This window comes from Neofelis nebulosa, chromosome 3, assembly GCF_028018385.1.
Source record: "Neofelis nebulosa isolate mNeoNeb1 chromosome 3, mNeoNeb1.pri, whole genome shotgun sequence".
NCBI classification, from domain to species: Eukaryota; Metazoa; Chordata; class Mammalia; order Carnivora; family Felidae; genus Neofelis; species Neofelis nebulosa.
This window is the reverse complement of record NC_080784.1, coordinates 118,375,574-118,389,387: the sequence shown is the minus strand read 5'-3', so window position 1 is coordinate 118,389,387 and position 13,814 is coordinate 118,375,574. Positions and strand designations below refer to the sequence as shown.

The 13,814-nt window shown below is 37.1% G+C and overlaps 1 protein-coding gene across 2 annotated transcripts in view; it reads left to right on the top strand.

The window, feature by feature from the left end:
* The window catches only part of GSTCD (glutathione S-transferase C-terminal domain containing), a 131,159-nt gene that overhangs the window by 107,475 nt on the left and 9,870 nt on the right, over positions 1-13,814 (top strand). The gene's annotated exons all lie outside the window — the stretch shown is intronic.

Below are 13,814 nucleotides of genomic sequence, written 5' to 3'. Positions count from 1 at the left end.
GAAAATAAACATAATGGTAAAGAGTATGGATTTTGATACTGGCCAAGCTTGTGCTAAAATCTCAGCTTGGCTGCTTACTGGCTGGATGGCCCCAGGCAACTTATTTAAACTCACTAATCTTCAGTTTTTCCATATATCCTCATATTTTCCATATATTTGGCATAAAATATCTGGCTCATAGGATATTGATACAATGTATGTGAAGCACTTAGGAGGTTGTCTGCCATTTAGGAGTACTCAATAAATTGGGCCTCATCTTACTCTGTGCAGTATGATCTTAACCATGTAAAAACTGATTTTAAAAAGGATGGGAGGTGGGACCCCTGGGTGGCTCAGTTGGTTAAGCGTCTGACTCTTGATTTTGGCTCAGGTCATGATATCACAGTATGTGGGTTTAAGCCCTACATCAGGCTCAGCACTGACAGTGAAGAGCCTGTTGGGATTCTCTCTCTCTCTGTCTCTCTCTGCCCCTCCCATGCTCTCTCTCTCTCTCTCTCTCTCTCTCTCAAAATAAGGAAAAAAAACTTTAAAAAAACACCTTAAAAAAGAAAAAAAGGACGGGAAGAATATGCTAATATGGATTTTTTAAAGGTAGCTATCTCTATATGCTACGTGGTAACATTTTTTTCTTTATTATTTTCCATGTTTTCAAAATACCTCAAATTTAATGTGTTTTTTTTTTAATTTTTTTTAACGTTTATTTATTTTTGAGACAGAGAGAGACAGAGCATGAATGGGGGAGGGTCAGAGAGAGGGAGACACAGAATCTGAAACAGGCTCCAGGCTCCGAGCTGTCAGCACAGAGCCCGACGCGGGGCTCGAACTCACGGACCGCGAGATCATGACCTGAGCCGAAGTCGGCCGCTTAACCGACTGAGCCACCCAGGCGCCCCGTGTTATTTTTATATTTATAATAATGTAAGCAGTAAAGATTGAAGAATAAATATTTGTGTTTAATATTTTTACAGATAGATCGCTTATTTAGCCAAGAGAGGCTAATAGGTCCTTAAGGATTACTGCAAGGCATCTAAAAGAATTCTGTACATATAAAATATTTTTTTCTTTCAAAAAAAGTATTTGATTATTAGAGAAATACCTTTTGATTGGCTTATTCTGATTTTGATTATAATGAATATTGGTGTCCTGAGGAATATATAAAAGTCTTTTCAAAAATAAGAAACATCCAAGAAGGTATTTTTTCCTCCTGGTTTCAATATATCCAGCTGTATGACCCTGAATTAAGTATGTGTTAAGGGTTGAATGTTTGCTTCCCTCAAAGCTTCATATGTTAAATTCCTAACCTTTAACGTGATGGTATTAGGAGGTGGGCCTTTGGGAGGTAATTAGGTCATAAAGGTGGAGACCTCTTAAATGGAATTAGTACCCCCTGAGAAAAGAGAGTTTGCTTCCTCTCCAGCTCTCTACCTGCAAACCAGGAAGGGACCCCTCACCAGACATTAGATCTGCCAGCACCCTGATCTTGGACTTCTCAACCTCCAGAGCTGTGAGAGATAAATGTTTGCTGTTTAAGCTACCCACTGTAGGGTGATTTTTTTTTTTTCCATAACAACCCAAACTAAGATATGTATTGATTACCATCCCTTAAAGGGAAACTTACAAAAATTGCTTCAAAAGCAGGCCTTTTAAAGCTTTAAAAAAAAAAAAAAAGTTTATTTATTTATTTTGAAAGAGAGAGCATGCGTGTACATGTGCATAGAGGAGGGTCAGAGAGAGAGCTATAGGGAGAGAGAGAATCCCAAGCAGGCTCCGTGCTGTCAGCACAGAGCCGTCACAGGGCTCAATCCAACGAACTGTGAGATCTTGACCTGAGCCAAAATCAAGAGTCAGGCACTCAATCAATAGCCGTATAGGTACCCCAAGGCTTTTTTTTAAAGAGGCTTATTATTGCCTTTTTGTTTGATGCAGGATAAATAATCTGCATTATTGTGAAAACTTACTTTACAAGATTATGCTTTTTAAGACCTAATTTACCATGTGTATTAATATGCATGCTCTCAAACAGTATTACAGAAAGGACCATGACTATGGAAAAACACACTGCATTAAAAAACAAAAACTGTGTCAGTGCTAACTAACTTTCCCACCAAAATGTTTTAACTGACTAATTCCAATAGTAACAGAGTCTTCTGAACCAAGTGATAGATACTTTTTCTAAGAGTATTGGTGAATATTTTCTATATTGCCAATACATATATCTAAATCTTAAAACAGTTTAGCTACCATACCCATAACAATTTTAATATTATAGTTTAGGATTTATCAGTGCTGAGTGCTTAATTACAAGCTCGTTTCTAGTTATATATGTTAGTGTACAATTAGATGCACATGCAATTATACAATGTAATTCACTAACACTTTTGATGCGTAATTTATGTAATCCTTGTTTTAAAAGAAAAGGAACTTGAGGAACTACATAGTCTGCAAACACAATTTTAAAAAATCATTTTTCAGTGGAGGATTTCCCAGGCCAAGAGAGTGTATAGAAGTATTTCAACTCCCTTCTCCCCAAGAAAGATCAGACTTCCAAATAACAAGGAGAACAAAACCCAGAAGAATCCTACTCCATCTGTGATGAACCTGTGTTCAAGATTCTGTAACTTGGACTACTATATATGAAGGCAGAAAGCAGATTAAAGAAAAATAGTAAAGGATTGAGTAGAAAAGAGGAGGATCAAACTTAAAAGCATGAGGATAGGGAGTGACTATCAGAAAGCAAGTCAATTTGTTCTCACAGGATCCCAGAATATTTCAAGAATGTAGGATACCAGAAACCTCAGAGGAAGGGGATAAGGAGGAGCTGAAATCATCTTTAATTAAAAATATTTAGAGACCCAGATTCCTACCCTTATCTTGAGTAGACTCCCTGACTCCTGCAAGAGACTAGAAGTTTATTCTATGAAGAAACTGAGCCAGAGATGCTCAAAATACAGGGACACTGTTCACAGAGGAGGGCAAGGGTGATGTGCCATTTTGAAAACAAGAACTCAGAATCTGCACACTGAATAACGGATCTCTTCCCCCTCACCCCCATTTGCCCTTAATTCCAGAAATTTGGAAGCTAGAATTATGTTCTCAAAGAAATAAAAAAAAATATTTCTTTTTAGAATCAACTGTCCCCAGAGAAAATAACTACAGATACTGTAGCTTTAATTAAAAAAAAAAAAAAGTGAGGGAACTAGCCACCTGATCACTCAGTCACTAGTGAAGCCCACCAGTGTTGAAGTCTTTCATTCAGTACTTCCAATCAGCTTTTTAGTCATTCACTCTTTAGTGAATAAAACAAGGATGGAATGGGGGCGCCTGGGTGGCGCAGTCGGTTAAGCGTCCGACTTCAGCCAGGTCACGATCTCGCAGTCCGTGAGTTCGAGCCCCGCGTCAGGCTCTGGGCTGATGGCTCGGAGCCTGGAGCCTGTTTCCGATTCTGTGTCTCCCTCTCTCTCTGCCCCTCCCCCGTTCATGCTCTGTCTCTCTCTGTCCCAAAAATAAAAAAAAAAAAAAAAAAAAAAAAACGTTGAAAAAAAAAACAAGGATGGAATGAAAAAGGAAAAAAAAAAAAGAACCAACAAAGAACAAGAAGTAACTTCTTGGAAACTAAAAATATGTTAACCCATAAAACAATAACAACAACAACAACAGGGGCATTTGGGTGGCTCAGTCCATTAAGTCTCTGGCTCTTAATTTAAGCTCAGGTCATGATCTCACACCTCATTATATCAAGCCCCACATGGGGCTCCAAGCTGAGAGGGTGGAACCTTCTTGGGATTCTCTCTCTCTCTCTCTCTCTCTCCCCCTCCCCTGCTCACTCTTTCCCTCTCTCAAAATAAATAAATAAACTTAAAAAAGAAAAAGAAGAAAATCTTAAAGATGACGTATAGGACATCACCTGAGAAAATGAAAGAAAAAAAGACAAAGAAATAGAAACTGATATAAGCATTTTTTAAAAAAATATTAAAGATTCAGTTCATGAAACCCAATACCTCAAGAATAGAACTAGAAAGAGAAAACAGATAAAATAGTGGAAAGGAAAATATAAAAAAACTAATAGAAGAAAATGTGTCAATAATGAAGAATCCATTTCTCTTGATTTAAAAAGCCCACTACTGCAAAGCTATAGCAATCAAAACAGTATGGTGCTGGCACAGAAATAGGCACATAGATCAATGGAACAGAAAGAGAGCCTAGAAATAAACCCCACATTTGAATGGTCAATTGTACTACAAGAGGCAAGAATATACAATGGGGAAAAACAACCTCTTCAATAAATGGGGTAGAGAATACTGGACAGCTACATGCAAAAAAATGAAACTGGACCACTTTCTTACACCACATGCAAAAATAAACTCAAAATAGATTAAAAACCTAATCTATTATCATAGATTATGCCTATCATAACATAGGCAATAATCTCTTTGACATTAGTCATAGAAACATTCTTCTAGATATGTCTCGTTAGGCAAGGAAAACAATAGGAAAAATAAACTAATGGGAGTACACCAAAATAAAGTTTATGCACAGGGAAGGAAACCATCAACAAAACAAAATGGCAATCTCCTGAATGGGAGAAAATATTTGCAAATGATATATCTGATAAGGGGTTAATATACAAAATATATGAAGACCTTATAAAACACAATACCAAAAACAAAAACAAACAAAAAAATCTGATTAAAAATGGGCAGAGAACCTGAATAGACATTTGTCCAAAGAAAACATAGAGATGGCCAACAGACACATGAAAAGATGCTCAACATCACTAATCAGTGAAATGCAAATCAAAGCCACAATCAGATATCATCTTATGCCTGTCAGAATGGCTGAAATTAGGAAGACAAGAAATAACAAGTGTTAGCAAGGATGTGGAGTAGAAGGAACCCACATGCACTGTTGGTGGGAATGTAAATTGGTGCAGTTACTGTGGAAAACAGTATGGAGTTTCCTCAAAAAATTAAAAATAGAATTACCGTATGATCTAGTAATTTTACTGCTAGGTATTTGCCCAAAGAAAATGAAAACACTGTTTTGAAACAATATATGTTTCATATGCACCCATATGTTTATTGCAGCATAATTTACACTAGGCAATATATGGAAGCAACCCAAGTGTCCATCCATAGATGAATGCATAAAGATACACACACACACGCGCACACACACACACTGGAATATTACCCAGCCATAAAAAAGAATGAGATCTTGCCATTTGCGATAACATGGATGGACCTAGAGGGTATTATAATAAGTGAAATAAGTCAGAGAAAGACAAAAACCATGATTTCACTCATATGTGGAATTTAAAAAACAAAACAAATGAACAAAAAAGACAAAACAGACAAACAAAACAACACACTCTTAAATACAGAGAACAAACTGGTGGTTTCCCAGAGGGCAGGGTGTGAAATAGATAAAGGTGATCAAGGGTTCACTTATCTTGATGAGCACTGAATAATGTATAGAATTGTTGAATCATTATATTATACACCTGAAATAAAGATAACACTGTACATTAATTATACTCCAATAAAAAAAAAATAAGCCCACTTGAAAAATGACCCAAACCTAGGCATATTGTTTTGAAATTTTACTACACCAAGGATGAAAAGAAGTTCCTAACAGTTTCCAGGCAGAGAAAAAAAGGAGGAGCCATATACCAAAAATTTGGAATTTGGCATTTTGATGCCATCACATATCTCAGTAGCAACTTAGAAAGCTAGAAGACAGTGAAGCAATACCTTCAAAATCTAAAGAACAATTTCCAACCTAAGATTTTATACCTTATCAATCCATCAATCAAATGTGAAAGTAATAAAGAAAATTTCAAGGTCTCAAGAAATGTACCTCAAGAAACTCCTGGAAGATATGCTTCACTAACACAAGAGAGTAAATAGGAAAAAGGAATAAGTGGTATCCAACACAAAAGGGGCTGAAGAGAGTTCTTGGATGCTGGCAAAGGGACTCTCGGGACCAGAGCTAGGTAGAAGGCCTAGAGAGCATTGATCATTAGCTAAAGGTCAGAAGGCCCAGGAAAGAAAAATGGAACTGATTGATTACTTGGCAGTTTTCATACAGTGGAAAGTTAAACAATAGGGCATTTTACGGAGGTTTTAGGTAGGTAGAGTCTTGAATGTTAAAAAAAAAAATTGTACAGCACACTTTAGCTCAGCAGTGAACAGTATATATACACAAAGCAATAATAATAAAAACATTGCATAAACACTTAACTAAAAATTGGAGTTAATATTTTTTTAAGTTTATTATTTTTGGGGGTAGAGTGAGAGAGAGAGAGAGAGGGAGAGAGAGAATGAGCTGGAGAGAGGCGGCGGGGGGGGGGGGGGGTGGACAGAGGATCTGAAGTGGGCCCTGCACTGACAGCAGCGAGCCCCGTGCAGGGCTCCAACCCACGAACCGCGAGATCATGACCTGAGCCTAAGTTGGATGCTCATCTGACTGAGCCACCCAGGTGCCCCAAATTGGGGATAATATTAAGAGAATGGTAAAAGGGGGAAAAAGGTGTAAATGTAAAAAAAATAAAACCAAACAGAACAGAACCTCATCTCCCATAACAAAAAATCAATAAATAAGGCCTAATATTTATAAATCAAGAGATAGCAATGTACATTTGTTATGTGGAAAAAGAGATAGATTTCAGGAAAGAACACCAGTGAGTTGAGAAGCATGGGCTTTGGTTGCCAGATGTTCATTCAGGGGTAGAAGAGTATATAGAACAAGGGAACTTCTGTTATTACTGTACCTGCTTTTTAGTATTATTTGAATTTTAAAACCAATTATCTATAATGTAACTGCACAAAAGTTTTGCAAGAGGAGGAACATGGGTGCACAGTTGAGACCAAACCTGCTTACATATAAAATATCTGGTTAAGAATCCTTTGAGAAGAGAAGGTGCAGAGCCTAATTGGGCTGGGAAAATTTAGAGATCATCCAGTTCAGCCTTCTCATTTTATAGATGGAGAAGTTGAGGAATGTAGCAAGTCAGTGCGAGAACTGGACTGGAGTCCAGTCTGTGACTTCTTGTTCACTCCCCACATCTCAGAAAGGAGCAAATGGGAACATCGAGAACTACAACAAAGTTTGGTGTCAGTTTGAGTTTAAATCATGGCTTCATCACTTGTGACCTTAGACCAGGTTTCACTAGCGAGGTGGCCTTAGACATGCTATTGAAAATGGAGATAAGAGCTACTTAACGTATTAAATTAAGAAAATAATTAAATGATTATGTCAAGAAAATAATCAATGTGAATATTTTGCCATCTGACAAATACTGAATACATGCTAATTCTGTATGGTTTTATAATTTCACAAGATTGTAGGACTAATGAAATTAATAAAATGAACGGGAATGTATTTGTAAAGAGTAGTTATCTAGGATGGACACCCCGAAATGTCTGAGTTAGGGTTCTTAATTTGTTGTGTGACCTGGAATAAACTTATTCCCTCTATTTATTTACCCTTTCTGGGCCTTTCTCATCTTAAAATAGTACCTACTTAGGTATTTGTGCACCCATGTTCACAGCAACACTATTCCCAGTAACCAAGAGGTGGAAGTAACTCAAATGTCCATAGACAGGTGAATGGACAAACAATGTGATAAATACATATATCCAGCCTTAAAAAAGAAGGAAATCCTGTCCTGCTACAGCATGGATGAACCTTGAGGATGTTATGCTGAGTGAAATAAGCCAGTTACAAAAAGACAAATACTGTATGATTTCTCTTATACGAGGAATGTAAGGTAGTCACATGCATAGAAATAGAAAGTAGACTGGTGGTTCCCAGGGGCTGATGGGAGGGGGCAAAGGGAAGTTGTTCAATAGTATGGAATTTCAGTTTTACAAGATGAAAAAGTTTTGGAGATCTGATTCACCACAATGTGTATACTTAAAAATGGTTAAGATGGGAGGCGCCTGGGTGGCTGAGTAGATTAAGCATCCGACCTCGCCTCAGATCATGATCACGGTTCGTGGGTTAGAGCCCAGCATCGGGCTCTGTGCTGACAGCTCAGAGCCTAAAGCCTGCCTCAGATTCTGCATCTCCCTCTATCTCTGTCCCTCCCCCACTCGCACTTTGTCTCTCTATCTCTCAAAAATAAATGAACATTAAAAAATGGTTAAGATCGTAAATCTTATGTGTTTTTTACCACAATAAAAAAGGTAAATAAAATAGTTGTTCTACTTCATAGCGTTGTTGTGTTAAACAACTAAATACATGGAAAGCATTTAACATAGCACCTTACTCAATAAGTGTTAAATTTTATATTATTGATGTTAATATCACTCCCTATTTCATGAAAATGCCACTTGTTCTTTCCTCTGTGCCTGTGACTTCTTCACTTTCTAAACTCCTTTCTATCCTATAAGGCCCTCCTCAAATCCCACCTCCTCCAGGACACCCTTCCTAAATTTTCCCTATCTGAATATCCCCTGTCCCTCCTTTGATTTTTATTTGTGCTTTTTTAATGGCACTTAACTTAATCTATCTTGTATTAGACAGATTTGTGTACTGTTTGTTTTACTCTTCTTTGTATCCCCTGTGAATCACAATGTTAGAGACATAAAATAACCAGAACTTTATGAGTTGTTTCAACCTGTATGATTCCCAGATTGAGTTGATTAATGTATTAAATAGTTTGGATTCAGTTGTTACTATCGCCAGAGCATAGAAAAGGGATCATATTTCTGATCTTTGTATTCCCAGCCACTACCATGATACCAGTATATACAAAATGCCTAGTAATTGTTGGATGAATGAAAGAATAAAAGAATGATGAACAAATGAATTGTGCGATTTCTATAACTGCAAGTAATAATTATAGGCCTTTAATGATTAATAACAAAGAATAGCAAATTAGTCAACAAAATCACTTTTCCGTCATGTTGCTGTAGAAACTCTCTACCTCAGCTGTCTCATGGTTTTTTTTACAGTGTATTTCTTTTAATAAGGATTGAAATAAGATGCAAAAATTGAAATGGTTAATGTGAATCTTAAGGCTTAAAATTTATAGGTTTTTATCTGCATTCATTTTCCATTTTTCTTGTAAAAATGTACCACAAATATGGCAGGTTAAAATAACACAAATTTGGGGCGCCTGAGTGGCTCAGTCATTTAAGCATCCAACTCTTGATTTCCGTTCAAGTCATAATCTCACAGTTCATGAGTTCGAGCTCTGTGTCTTCTGCACTGACAGCATAGAACCAGCTTGGGATTCTCTCTCTCCCTCTTTCTCTGCCCTTCCCCTGCTTGTACGTGTGCTCTCTCTCTCTCTCTCTCAAAATAAATAAGCTTAACATAAAATAACACAGATTTATTATCTTAGAGTTCTAGAGGTCAGAAATCCAGTTGGGTTCAACTGGTTTCTCCAGTCCAGGTGTCATTAGATCAAAGTCAGCTGTTAGCTTGGTTTGGCTCTTATCTGAAGGCTCTAAGGCAGATTATTCAAGTTGTTTGTAGAATTTAGTTCCATGCTGTTAAGGGATTAAGGTTCCTGCTCCCTTGCTGGCTCCGCCAGGATTCATTCTTAGGTTCTAGAGCTAGCTGTGAAAACAAGCAGTTGTGGTTCAAGTCATTCTCATGCTTCAGATCTCTTTAACTTTTCCTCGTGTCTCAGCTCTCTTCCCACCTGAGAAAGTTCTCCACTTTTAAGGCCTCATGTGATTCTATTGAGCCCACCCATGTAAATCCAGAAAAATCTTGGCATTTAAGGTTCTTAATCTTAATTACATCTGCAAACACTCCTTTTTGCCATGTTGACAGGTTGCAGGTATTAGCATGTGGACATCTTTGGAGGCTAATTCTACCTACTACACCACCCCGTCTCTTCTTCGCCCTTAAAGTTTGTATAGTGATGTCATTTCTCCTGTAGAATTTCCCACAATTTGTATTTTGCTGATCATATCCCCCTGGTGTTGTTTCACATATTATCCTGTTCCCTGTATTGCCTAGAAATTAGATTTAGATTGTGAAGACATAATCAGATCGGGTTTACTTTGGGGTAAGACTACAGCATAGGTGGTAGTGTGTTCTATCTGTAGACACTTGTCTGTTTTTCTCTTGGACAGTGTTAGCAGCGTTCGAGATCATCAACCCCTAGCCCTGTTATTTTAGCAAGGATTTCAAAATGGTGACATTCTTCTAATTTTATCACTCCATCTTCATTTACTTGATTAACTGTTTGGTTATAGGAAAGGCTGGGTAAAACTAGATTCTTCCCCTGTATTTTCTGGTTTTCAAAGTGAGTTGGTTATCTACCAAAAGTGACCAGGTTTTTGTTTTTGTTTTTGTTTCAATATGATTACTAACTCATCAATTTCATGTTTGAAATACTTCAATCCATTGCAGTTATCATTCTCACTGATGCTCAAATATTCCCATATTTGTTCGGTGGGAGTCCCTTGAGGTTGGCTCCTGAGTCCTTTTGATAGGACTTCAATAGAATTTGATAGTGTCTGTGCTTTCAGTATAACAAGACATCCCAGCTTGTGCGTTTCCTGCCTCCTATCCAGCAGCAACTATTTCTCCACGAAGCTTTACATTCCTTTAAAGGAACATGGTATTTAGAGTACCACAATTTAGGTACTGGGGATAGTCATTGCTATTGGTTTGGTCTTTGTTTCCAGGCTTTACTGTGGTCTGAGCTAGGCAATTAAAAAAAAAAAAAATCATTGTGGTTTCATACTGACACGTCCAACTTAAATTCAGGACTATGGGATTTTAACTTAGCCTCACTTATCTATCTCCTATCTTTTTCTTCTTTCTCCTAGGCTTAAAAAAGCTTTTTGTTGGGGCGCCTGGGTGGCTCAGTCAGTTGAGCGTCCGACTTCGGCTCAGGTCATGATCTCACAGCTCGTGAGTTCAAGCCCTGCATCAGGCTCTGTGCTGACAGCTCAGAGCCTGGAGCCTGTTTCAGATTCTGTGTCTCCCTCTCTCTCTGCCCCTCCCCTGTTCATGCTCTCTCTCTCTGTCTCAAAAATAAATAAACATTAAAAAAAATTAAAAAAGCTTTCTGTTGTTTCGTAATGACATCAGCAGATGTCTTATTTGTTTTATCTCACAATATACACGTTTGAGTTCTAAGACAAAAATACAACCACCAATGATGATTACTGAAAATAGTTCAAGAATTTTTTGACATTATTTTTCATCTAATAATATCTACCATGGCCATGTAGAGAAATATTTTTAATTCCTTTTTAGAGCTGCAGAGTAAGCTACCAGTCCTCTGTCAATGGAAAATTGGCTTGTTTCCATTTTGTTGTTATTTCCAATATTGCCTCAATGAATAAGTCTTTTTATGTTTTGGCCAGTGTATCCCTTGAACAGATTTTTAGAAGCAAGATCACAAATTACACACGTAATTTTGCTGGATATTGCTAAATTCCTCCTCCAAGGGATTTTGACATTTTTGTGTTCCCACCATCATTGTATGACAGTGTTTTCCTATATACCCTGGCCCATAGACTGTCATCAAATTTTAGAATTTTTGCTACTCTAATAGGTGATAAGTGTTATCTTACTGTAGTTTAAATACTTATTTCTCTTATTTTGAGCAATATTGAATAGCTTTGGTTTAAGACATATTTGCATATTTCTGAATTGTCCAAATCTCTTGTCCATTTTACTATTAGATTATTGTGCTTTATTTTCAGAAGCTTCCTACGTATTAGGGATAGTAACCCTTTGTTTATGCTATAAGTTGCCAATTTTTTTCTCATTTTCTCATTTGTCTTTTTATATGTGGTTTTTGGTGTGGGGTGTTTTTTTTTGTGCCATTTAATTTTTTTTTTCATTTTTACCTTGTCAAAGGTAAAATTTCCCACTCCTCTAGGCTATAGAGGAATTCACTCATGGTTATTGTTGTCTTGCATTTTAAATCTCCAGTCCATTTGAAATGTACTAGGTATGGTGAGAGGAAAGGATCTAATTTTATTTTTCATATGGCTGTAGGGTTAACCCACTATCACTTATTAAAAAGTCCATCTTTGGGGTGTCAGGCTGGCTCAGTCAGTGGAACATGTGACTCTTGACCTGAGGGTTCTAAATTCTAGCCCCACATTGGGTGTAGAGATTACTCAAAAATAAAACGTAAAATAAATTAAGTAAATAAAAAGTCCATCTTTTCCCCAGTAATCTGAAGTGCCACCTTTGTTTTATGCTAAATGTATTTTATACAAATATTCATGTTCAAATTGTTACATCGATCTATATCTCTCTTTATTATTTGCCTGTTATTTCTGACCTGCATTTGATAACAATGGAAATTAGGAGCATATGAAACCATAAAACCTTTTAGGACTAAAATCTATTATGTAAATAGTTCTTAGATTTTTTTTTTTAATGTTTATTTATTTTGAAAGAGAGAGACAGACAAAGCGTGAGCAGGGGAGGGGCAGAGAGAGGAGACACAGAATCTAAAGCAGACTCCAGGCTCTGAGCGGTCAGCATGGAGCCCAATGCAGGGCTTGAACTCACAAACCATGAGATCATGACCTGAGCTGAGGTCAGATGCTTAACCAACTGAGCCACCCAGGCACCCCAATAGTTTGTAGGTTTAGTTGCTTTGTTTAAATGAGGGAAAGCAATTCATTCATTTGTGTGTAGCAAAGAAAATGTGAACCTAAATAAAGAGAGATTCATAAAAGCAAATTGTCTAAACTTTTCTTAAGAGACTTAAGAGGGTTTTGTCAGGAAGCAGCCTGATGTAATTAATGCATGAGTTCAATCTCTGGGGTCAGGATCCTGCCCCTCAGGACCTGCTTTGTTGTGGGCATGTTCTTAATTTCTCTGAGCCTTGGTTTCCTTACTTCAGAAACGGAAATAATAAAATCTTTGAGGGTTGTCGTGAGCACAGAAGGATCTGCGTGCCATCACCCAGCCTAGTGCCCCCACATAAAGGGCATTCAGGGAGTGTTGTTTCTCTTTTCTTTCCCTTGAGGGGAAAATACGTCTATAATTTTTATGGTGAGGTTTTCTCTGGCTACTCATGAAAATAAGAACTGGTCTTATTTTTACTCTGCAAAACTGATTAAATAAAAGGGGTAGATGAGAAATCAAGGTTCTTTACTTCCAATACCTCTGTAATTGCTGCCTTCACTGGACAGCAGCCTTCCCAGGCTCTACTTTCAGAGTGAAACAGGAAAGGTGGATTGACAACAACCACAGGGATTTCTGACTTCTAAACTAATGTAAGCCTGGAGGGAGGGGAGATTCCAGAGAAGGAGTGAGAACAGAGATCTGGCTTTTCTCTTCTCAATACAACATTGCTTTTGGTTTTCCAGTTCAAGAGAGGAATCTGGCTTATGATACAATTTCCAGAAAATCTCCTCTTCATCTTGAAAGCCCCTACCTACCCTGAAGTTGAGAGATCTGTCTTTAGAAAATATAATTATAATCCAATACAGTTTGGTTCTGTCCAGAGTGAGATGGATATCTGAGAATTTTTCTGACAAAATGCTTTACTTTTTAAGATCCCCATATCAGATTTTCTTTCATAAAGTCCTATTTTGCTTTATTTAGCTTAATTTCACAAATGTCTATTTTAGATTGTGATACAATATAGATATATTTAAGGAGTTTGTTTTGAAAACATTTCAAAATCATTTTTGAAGTTTTTTAAATGAATTATTGAAGCCCTAATCAGACTTTAATTCATAATTTTATTCCTTTCTTTTAAAATAAACCCATTTAAACTAGTTTTATGCATTCATCAATGTTAAGAACTGTTATATGAATATGAAAAGGCACTACTAAAAATAATTTGATCAGTTTTCACACAACATTGTTAG